This window comes from Nerophis lumbriciformis, linkage group LG27, assembly GCF_033978685.3.
Source record: "Nerophis lumbriciformis linkage group LG27, RoL_Nlum_v2.1, whole genome shotgun sequence".
NCBI classification, from domain to species: Eukaryota; Metazoa; Chordata; class Actinopteri; order Syngnathiformes; family Syngnathidae; genus Nerophis; species Nerophis lumbriciformis.
In genome coordinates this window covers 20,800,446-20,811,034 of record NC_084574.2, presented here as the reverse complement: position 1 = coordinate 20,811,034, position 10,589 = coordinate 20,800,446, and positions in this window count along the sequence as shown.

The window sequence follows — 10,589 nt, the reverse complement described above, 5'->3', positions numbered from 1 at the left end:
GAATCCAACCACATATCAGAATTATTATTATTATTATTGCTGGGTTGCAACTACTTTATGTGTCGTGACCTGGATCGGTGTTTCTTAACCATAGGGCCAGGCCATTGGGTCGGAGCAATGTACAAAGAGAGTATGGCCAACTCGCTTTCCAAAAGTTGGCCTCAAAATGGCACTCTGTAGTAACGTGAGGGGATTTTGACCACTCAGAGAGAGCATGGCCAGAGGATCTCCTACATGATTGATCAAAAGCCCTCACATGACTACAGGGCACTATTTTGAGGTCAACTTTGAAACGGGGTTGGCCATACTCGCTCTATAAACGGCTCTGCCATTGTTTGGGCACGTGCACCCCCTATAGGGCTGCCAAAACACCTGTCTCTCAGCTGTGGTACTCAGTTGTAATACACTTTTAAAGGCCTACTGAAATGCGATTTTCTTATTTAAACGGAGATAGCAGGTCCATTCTATGTGTCATACTTGATCATTTCGCGATATTGCCATATTTTTGCTGAAAGGGTTTAGTAGAGAACATCGACAATAAAGTTCGCAACTTTTGGTCGCTGATAAAAAAGCCTTGCCTGTACCGGAAGTAGCAGACGATATGTGCGTGACGTCACAGGTTGTGGAGCTCCTCACATCTGCACATTGTTTACAATCATGGCCACCAGCAGCGAGAGCGATTTGGACCGAGAAAGCGACAATTTCCCCATGAATTTGAGCGAGGATGAAAGATTTGTGGATGAGGAAAGTGAGAGTGAAGGACTAGAGGGCAGTGGGAGCGATTCAGATAGGGAAGATGCTGTAAGAGGCGGGTGGAACCTGATATTCAGCTGGGAATGACTAAAACAGTAAATAAACACAAGACATATATATACTCTATTAGCCACAACACAACCAGGCTTATATTTAATCGGCCACAAATTAATCCCGCATAACAAACACCTCCCCCCTCCCGTCCATATAACCCGCCAATACAACTCAAACACCTGCACAACACACTCAATCCCACAGCCCAAAGTACCGTTCACCTCCCCAAAGTTCATACAGCACATATATTTCCCCAAAGTCCCCAAAGTTACGTACGTGACATGCACATAGCGGCACGCACGTACGGGCAAGCGATCAAATGTTTGGAAGCCGCAGCTGCATGCGTACTCACAGTACCGTGTCTGCGTATCCAACTCAAAGTCCTCCTGGTAAGAGTCTCTGTTGTCCTAGTTCTCCACAGGCCAATGGTAAAGCTTGACTGTCATCTTTCGGGAATGTAAACAATGAAACACCGGCTGTATTTGTGTTGCTGCAGTCGGCCGCAATACACCGCTTCCCACCTACAGCTTTCTTCTTTGCTGTCTCCATTGTTCATTGAACAAATTGCAAAAGATTCACCAACACAGATGTCCAGAATACTGTGGAATTTTGCGATGAAAACAGACGACTTAATAGCTGGCCACCATGCTGTCCCAAAATGTCCTCTACAATCCGTGACGTCACGCGCAGGCAACATCATACCGAGACGTTTTCAGCAGGATATTTCACGCGAAATTTTAAATTGCACTTTAGTAAGCTAACCCGGCCGTATTGGCATGTGTTGCAATGTTAAGATTTCATCATTGATATATAAACTATCACACTGCGTGGTCGGTAGTAGTGGGTTTCAGTAGGCCTTTAAAACACTTGTGGCACTAATAAAAATATCAAACAAACAGAAGAGGTCTGGAGCTTAAGTCATCGAGGAGTATTCTTAATCGCAAAAAATATGACTCAAGTGGTGAAGCTGTATTTGCACTCTAATTTTTTGACAAATTATTTAAGAAACATAATATTGTTTATTCTTAAGACATGGCAACACTAAATTGGCCCTAGTGTGTGAATGTTGTCTATCTGTGCAGGCTCTGCGTTGAGGTGCAACTTGTCCAGGGTGTGCTCTGCCTTCCGCCAGAGTCCAGCTGGGATAGGCTCCAGACCCCCCACAACCACGTAAAGGACAAGCGGTAGAGAATGGATGGATGGAATTTATTTTAGCACTGCATAATTGTATGTAAATATACAAACCCCGTTTCCATATGAGTTGGGAAATTATGTTAGATGTAAATATAAACGGAATACAATGATTTGCAAATCATTTTCAACCCATATTCAGTTGAATATGCTACAAAGACAACATATTTGATGTTCAAACTGACAAACTTTTTTTTTTGTTGCAAATAATCATTAACTTTAGAATTTGATGCCAGCAACACGTGACAAAGAAGTTGGAAAAGGTGGCAATAAATACTGATAAAGTTGAGGAATGCTCATCAAACACTTATTTGGAACATCCCACAGGTGAACAGGCAAATTGGGAACAGGTGGGTGCCATGATTAGGTATAAAAGTAGATTCCATGAAATGCTCAGTCATTCACAAACAAGGATGGGGCGAGGGTCACCACTTTGTCAACAAATGCGTGAGAAAATTGTTGAACAGTTTAAGAAAAACCTTTCTCAACCAGCTATTGCAAGGAATTTAGAGATTTCACCATCTACGGTCCGTAATATCATCAAAGGGTTCAGAGAATCTGGAGAAATCACTGCACGTAAGCAGCTAAGCCCGTGACCTTCGATCCCTCAGGCTGTACTGCATCAACAAACGACATCAGTGTGTAAAGGATATCACCACATGGGCTCAGGAACACTTCAGAAACCCACTGTCAGTAACTACAGTTGGTCGCTACATCTGTAAGTGCAAGTTAAAACTCTCCTATGCAAGGCGAAAACCGTTTATCAACAACACCCAGAAACGCCGTCGGCTTCGCTGGGCCCGAGCCCATCTAAGATGGACTGATGCAAAGTGGAAAAGTGTTCTGTGGTCTGACGAGTCCACATTTCAAAATGTTTTTGGAAACTGTGGACGTCGTGTCCTCCGGACCAAAGAGGAAAATAACCATCCGGATTGTTATAGACGCAAAGTTGAAAAGCCAGCATCTGTGATGGTATGGGGGTGTATTAGTGCCCAAGACATGGGTAACTTACACATCTGTGAAGGCGCCATTAATGCTGAAAGGTACATACAGGTTTTGGAGCAACATATGTTGCCATCCAAGCAACGTTACCATGGACACCCCTGCTTATTTCAGCAAGACAATGCCAAGCCACGTGTTACATCAGCGTGGCTTCATAGTAAAAGAGTGCGGGTACTAGACTGGCCTGCCTGTAGTCCAGACCTGTCTCCCATTAAAAATGTGTGGCACATTATGAAGCCTAAAATACCACAACGGAGACCCCCGGACTGTTGAACAACTTAAGCTGTACATCAAGCAAGAATGGGAAAGAATTCCACCTGAGAAGCTTAAAAAATGTGTCTCCTCAGTTCCTAAACGATTACTGAGTGTTGTTAAAAGGAAAGGCCATGTAACACAGTGGTGAACATGCCCTTTCCCAACTACTTTGGCACGTGTTGCAGCCATGAAATTCTAAGTTAATTATTATTTGCAAAAAAAATAAAGTTTATGAGTTTGAACATCAAATATGTTGTCTTTGTAGTGCATTCAATTGAATATGGGTTGAAAAGGATTTGCAAATAATTGTTTTCCGTTTATATTTACATCTAACACAATTTCCCAACTCATATGGAAACGGGGTTTGTATTTTTCATCAGTTTTTATGAATCCCTTAATTTGCAGTATATTTAATCAACATTTATTTCTGTTCTTAGCCTAATAATAATCTTTGTGATGTATCATCATTTAACAAGTGTTAAACCGGGGGTCGGCGAGCCGCATGCGGCTCTTTAGTGCCGGCCTTGTGGCTCTCTGGAGATTTTTCAAAAATTTATGAAAATGGAAAAAGATGAGGAAAACATATATTTTTTGTTTTAATATGGTTTCTGTAGGAGGGCAAACATGACACAAACCTCCCTAATTATTAGAAATCACACTGTGATTCATGCTTCACTGACTAGAGACTATTTGGCGAGCGCCCTTTTGTCCTACTATTTTTGGCGGTCCTTGAACTCATCATAGTTTGTTTACTTCTACAACTTTCTCCGACTTTCTAAGACGTGTTTTATGCCGTTCCTTTTTTGTCTCATTTTGTCCACCAAACTTTTCATGCTGTGCGTGAATGCACAATTGTGAGCTTTGTTGATGTTATTGACTTGTTGGCATGCTAATCAGGCATATTTGGTCAGTGCATGACTGCAAGCTAATCGATGCCTACATGCTATTTAGGCTAGCTGTGTGTACATATTGCATCATTATGCCTCGTTTGTAGATATATTTGAGCTCATTTAATTTCCTTTAAGTCCTCTTAATGTGATTTATATTTGCATGTCTCATGACACATTATCCGTATGTAATATTGGCTGCATTTCTTATAGTTTTTCGTGTGCCAAGTTGTTCCAGACCTCAGCAAACATTACCTAGCTTGCCAAAGATTGTAATAAATCAATTAAAAGAAGACAGCCGGCCGTTTCCTTTAACTTGGACACACACATCTATACCTTTGGCCATTAAAAGCCAGTCATTTCCAGCAGTTATCTCACCCTCTGAGTAGCCTCAGATTTACTAAAGGTTTCTAATGTTGTAAAAATGTGTAGAATAAATATTACATTTCAACATTTCTGTCAACTAAGATTTGCGTCAGCCTATGACACAAAGTAATTTTGATAGTAGGCTAATATAGACACTTACATCATGTGTTGCCTTCATTATCACACTGACACAAGGCTTTTAATTTTTGCGGCTTCAAACAGATTTTTTTTTGTATTTTTGGTCCAATATGGCTCTTTCAACATTTTGGGTTGCCGACCCCCGAGTTAACCTGTTAAACTGTAAGTAGGTTGGATATAATTATTGAATACAAATAAAATAGAGTAATTTTACTAATTCAATGATAATATTAGAGTGGGTCCCGAGCACCTCTGTCGTGGAAAAGTTGGGCCCCAAAGTTAAAAAGGTTAAGAACCCCTGACCCAGATGAACTTCTGAGTTTCACACGGTGGTCACGGTCACATATTGTACCGTTTATTTACCTGCAGCAGTGCATATTTTGGTGTCAATTTAAAGGTTTAGTCAAGAGGCATACTGTATATGCAGGACCGATGACATGAACAAAATGTGCATGTTATGGAGTGGATCCAGAGTCTCTGAAAAAAAAAACATAATTTCTTTATAGTCAAGCATTAAACTATGAGAGACAATGTTAAACTCATTCTTACATTTGTAAGTAACGTACCTTATTGATGTCAATGAGTGCCACGTACCATGAGCAGTGTTTAACTCATGTAATTAACTCATAACACATAATGTAGAACTTTAGATGTTGCAGTTGCTCTCTTTTTGCAAGCCACATATTTGGCTGTAATCTAAAATTCATGTTTGAAGTTGTTTTAAGGTTATACAACTAAAAATGGACCAATGGTGATTATCTACAAAACCCAAAGCCAGTGAAGTTGGCACGTTGTGTAAATCGTAAAAAAAAAAAACAGAATACAATGATTTGCAAATCCTTTTCAACCTATATTCAATTGAATAGACTGATACTTAACGTTCGAAATGGTAAACGTTGTTATTTTTTGCCAATATTAGCTCATTTGGAATTTGATGCCTGCAACATGTTTCAAAAAAGCTGGCACAAGTGGCAAAAAAGATTGAGAAAGTTGAGGAATGCTCATCAAACACATATTTGGAACATCCCACAGGTGAACAGGCTAATTGGGAACAGGTGGGTGCCATGATTGAGTATAAAAGCAGCTTCCATGAAATGCTCAGTCATTCACAAACAAGAATGGGGCGAGGGTCACCACTTTGTGAACAAATGCGTGAGCAAATTGACGAACAGTTTAAGAACAACATTTCTCAACCAGCTATTGCAAGGAATTTAGGGATTTCACCATCTACGGTCCGTAATACTTACTTATTTATTTATTTTATTTATTTATATACTCGCTGACTGCTCGCTGACTGCTCGCTGTTTCGAAAAAGCTAAGTATCGTTCTATTTGTGTGCTTTTAAATTGTTCTGCAGCTTTCTTTATTACTTTCTCAACATATTTAGTAGTACTATTTAACTTGCAAATCACCCGATCTCTGTCTCTCCACCCCTCCCGCAGCTACCTAGCAGCTAGCTGCTAAGCTAACGAAGCTAGCGCGGAGAAAGGCGTCGCCGGGCGCCGGTCAGAAGGAGTCTACTCCTGCACACCGTGACCAGGACTTCTCGGAAGACAGCAGGAACTTCACTCGGTGACAGAAAACACCGTGAGTATGGCTTCCTGCGCGTCTTGCACCTTACTCACGGAGAGGCTGGCTCTGCTAGAGGGCCGTGTCCGCCAGTTAGAGCAGAGTAATCTCGTAACTTTAGATGTTGCGGACACATCTGCTAGCGTTAGCTGTAGCGAGCTAACTAGCCCAGCCTGTAGCAGTCCTAAGCGGCCTACAAGCTACGGTGTACCGGTTGAGACGCATAATAGATTTAGCTCTTTAGCTAGTCCTACACCCCAGTCTACCGGGCACCACACCTTAGTCATAGGGGACTCCATCACCCGAAACATAAAGCTTAGCAAACCAGCCACAATTAAGTGCAGCCCGGGGGCTAGAGCACCTGACATTGAGGCTAATCTTAGGGAGCTAACTCGCAACAGGCCTAGTAAACACGTACGACAGGCTAATCGCACCACTAGTTATGCGAATATAGTTGTACACGTTGGCTCCAATGACACTAGAATGAGACAGTCAGAGATTACAAAGAGAAACATAGCCAGGACTTGTGATCTCGCTAGAAAGATGTCCAGGCATCGAGTAATTGTCTCTGGCCCCCTGCCTGCGAGAGGCAATGTTGAGAGATATAGCAGATTAGTCTCACTTAACAAGTGGCTGGCTAGCTTCTGTAGACAACAGGGACTAACGTTTATTGATAATTGGCCCTCTTTCTGGGGCAAACCAGGCTTGCTGATGAGGGACGGCCTTCACCCTAACCAGGAAGGCGCCATCATCCTGTCTAAGAATATAGACTACTGTTTAAGTCACATTTGACTAACTACACTAGAGCAAGCCCGGTCACAGGCAATTACAGAGCCTGCTAGTCCGGGTGAGGAGTCAGTTAAGCTAGAACTAGCCAGCACCAGGCTGGATAATTCCTGTACGCATAGCAATTTTCTTAGAATAACACACAACTCACATAATGTGTTTTCTGTTGTGAATGTGTCCGGGGTAGATATGCATTCTACTGAGGTGGCAAATCATGATGCGTTCAGTCGATCGCAGCATCAAGCAAACAATCTGAAAATTCCCGTCGTATCAATTCCTAGATATGGTCGAAACTATTTAAAGTGCACTACGTATAATAAACGCAACATTATTAATATTGCTACTACGGATAATTTAAACAAAAACTCGTCAAAACAGCCCAATACTTATAATATGGGCTTTTTAAACATAAGATCATTGTCTCCCAAAACGTTATTAGTTAATGAGGTCATTAGAGACAACAATCTTAACGTCATTGGTCTTAGCGAAACCTGGCTCAAACCAGACAAATTTTCTGCGCTAAATGAGGCATCTCCTCCTAACTATACGAATGCGCATATTGCCCGTCCCCTTAAAAGGGGTGGGGGGGTCGCACTAATATATAATGAAAACTTTAACCTTACCCCTAACCTAAATAATAAATACAAATCGTTTGAGGTGCTTACTATGAGGTCTGTCGCACCGCTGCCTCTCGATATGGCTGTTATCTACCGCCCCCCAGGGCCCTACTCGGACTTTATTAATGAATTCTCAGAGTTCGTTGCTGATCTAGTGACGCACGCAGACAATATAATCATAATGGGGGACTTTAATACCCATATGAATACCCCATCGGACCCTCAGTGCGTGACTATAATTGATAGCTGTGGTCTTACACAAATAATAAATGAACCTACGCATCGCAACGGCAATACGATAGATCTAGTGCTGGTCAGGGGTGTCACCACCTCCAAAGTTATGGTACTCCCGTATACTAAAGTAATGTCCGATCATTACCTTATAAAATTCGAAGTTCTGACTCATTGTCAACAAACTAATAATAATAATAACTGCTATAGCAGCCGCAACATTAATGCCGCCACAACGATGACTCTTGCTGACCTACTGCCTTCGGTAATGGCACCATTCCCAAATTATGTCGGCTCTATTGATAACCTCACTAACAACTTTGACAATGCCCTGCGCAAAACCATTGATAGTATAGCACCGCTAAAACAAAAAAGGGCCCCTAAAAGGCGCACCCCATGGTTTACAGAGGAAACCAGAGCTCATAAATTATCATGTAGAAAGTTGGAACGCAAATGGCGCGCGACCAAGCTTGAGGTTTTCCATCAAGCATGGAGTGATAGTTTAATATCGTATAAACGCATGCTTACCTTAGCTAAGGCTAAATATTACTCAAATCTCATCCGCCTCAACAAAAACGACCCTAAATTTTTGTTTAGTACAGTAGCATCGCTAACCCAACAAGGGACTCCTCCCAATAGCTCCACCCACTCGGCAGATGACTTTATGAATTTCTTTAATAAGAAAATTGAACTCATTAGAAAAGAGATTAAAGACAACGCATCCCAGCTACAACTGGGTTCTATGAACACAGATACAACTGTATCTACGACGGATACTGCAATACAAAATAGTCTCTCTCTTTTTGATGAAATAACATTAGAGGAACTATTACAGCGTGTAAGTGGGATAAAACAAACAACATGTTTACTTGACCCACTTCCTGGGAAACTTATCAAGGAGCTTTTTGTATTATTAGGTCCATCAGTGCTAAATATTATAAACTTATCACTTTCCTCTGGCACTGTTCCCCTAGCATTCAAGAAAGCGGTTATTCATCCTCTGCTCAAAAGACCTAACCTCGATCCTGACATCATGGTAAACTACCGACCGGTGTCCCACCTTCCCTTTATTTCGAAAATCCTCGAAAAAATTGTCGCACAGCAGCTAAATGAACACTTAGTGTCTAACAATCTCTGTGAACCTTTTCAATCCGGTTTCAGGGCAAATCACTCTACGGAGACAGCCCTCGCAAAAATGACTAATGATCTACTGCTAACGATGGATTCTGATGCGTCATCTATGTTGCTGCTTCTTGATCTTAGCGCTGCTTTCGATACCGTCGATCATAATATTTTATTAGAGCGTATCAAAACACGTATTGGTATGTCAGACTTAGCTTTGTCGTGGTTTAACTCTTATCTTACTGACAGGATGCAATGCGTCTCCCATAATAATGTGACCTCGGACTATGTTAAGGTAACGTGCGGAGTTCCTCAGGGTTCGGTTCTTGGCCCTGCACTCTTTAGTATTTACATGCTGCCGCTAGGCGACATCATACGCAAATACGGTGTTAGCTTTCATTGTTATGCTGATGACACCCAACTCTACATGCCCCTAAAGCTGACCAACACGCCGGATTGTAGTCAGCTGGAGGCGTGTCTTAATGAAATTAAACAATGGATGTCCGCTAACTTCTTGCAACTCAACGCCAAGAAAACGGAAATGCTGATTATCGGTCCTGCTAAACACCGACATTTATTTAATAATACCACCTTAACATTTGACAACCAAACAATTACACAAGGCGAATCAGTAAAGAATCTGGGTATTATCTTCGACCCAACTCTCTCGTTTGAATCACACATTAAGAGTGTTACTAAAACGGCCTTCTTCCATCTCCGTAATATCGCTAAAATTCGTTCTATTTTATCCACTAGCGACGCTGAGATCATTATTCATGCGTTCGTTACGTCTCGTCTCGACTACTGTAACGTATTATTTTCGGGTCTCCCTATGTCTAGCATTAAAAAATTACAGTTGGTACAAAATGCGGCTGCTAGACTTTTGACAAGAACAAGAAAGTTTGATCATATTACGCCTATACTGGCTCACCTGCACTGGCTTCCTGTGCACTTAAGATGTGACTTTAAGGTTTTACTACTTACGTATAAAATACTACACGGTCTAGCTCCGTCCTATCTTGTCGATTGCATTGTACCATATTTCCCGGCAAGAAATCTGCGTTCAAAGAACTCCGGCTTATTAGTGATTCCCAGAGCCCAAAAAAAGTTTGCGGGCTATAGAGCGTTTTCTATTCGGGCTCCAGTACTATGGAATGCCCTCCCGGTAACAATTAGAGATGCTACCTCAGTAGAAGCATTTAAGTCCCATCTTAAAACTCATTTGTATACTCTAGCCTTTAAATAGCCCCCCTGTTAGACCAGTTGATCTGCCGTTTCTTTTCTTTTCTCCTCTGCTCCCCTTTTCCTTGAGGGGAGGGGGGGGGCACAGGTCCGGTGGCCATGGATGAAGTGCTGGCTGTCCAGAGTCGGGACCCGGGGTGGACCGCTCGCCTGTGCATCGGCTGGGAACATCTCTACGCTGCTGACCCGTCTCCGCTCGGGATGGTGTCCTGCTGGCCCCACTATGGACTGGACTCTTACTATTATGTTGGATCCACTATGGACTGGACTCTCACAATATTATGTCAGACCCACTCGACATCCATTGCTTTCGGTCTCCCCTAGAGGGGGGGGGGGTTACCCACATATGCGGTCCTCTCCAAGGTTTCTCATAGTC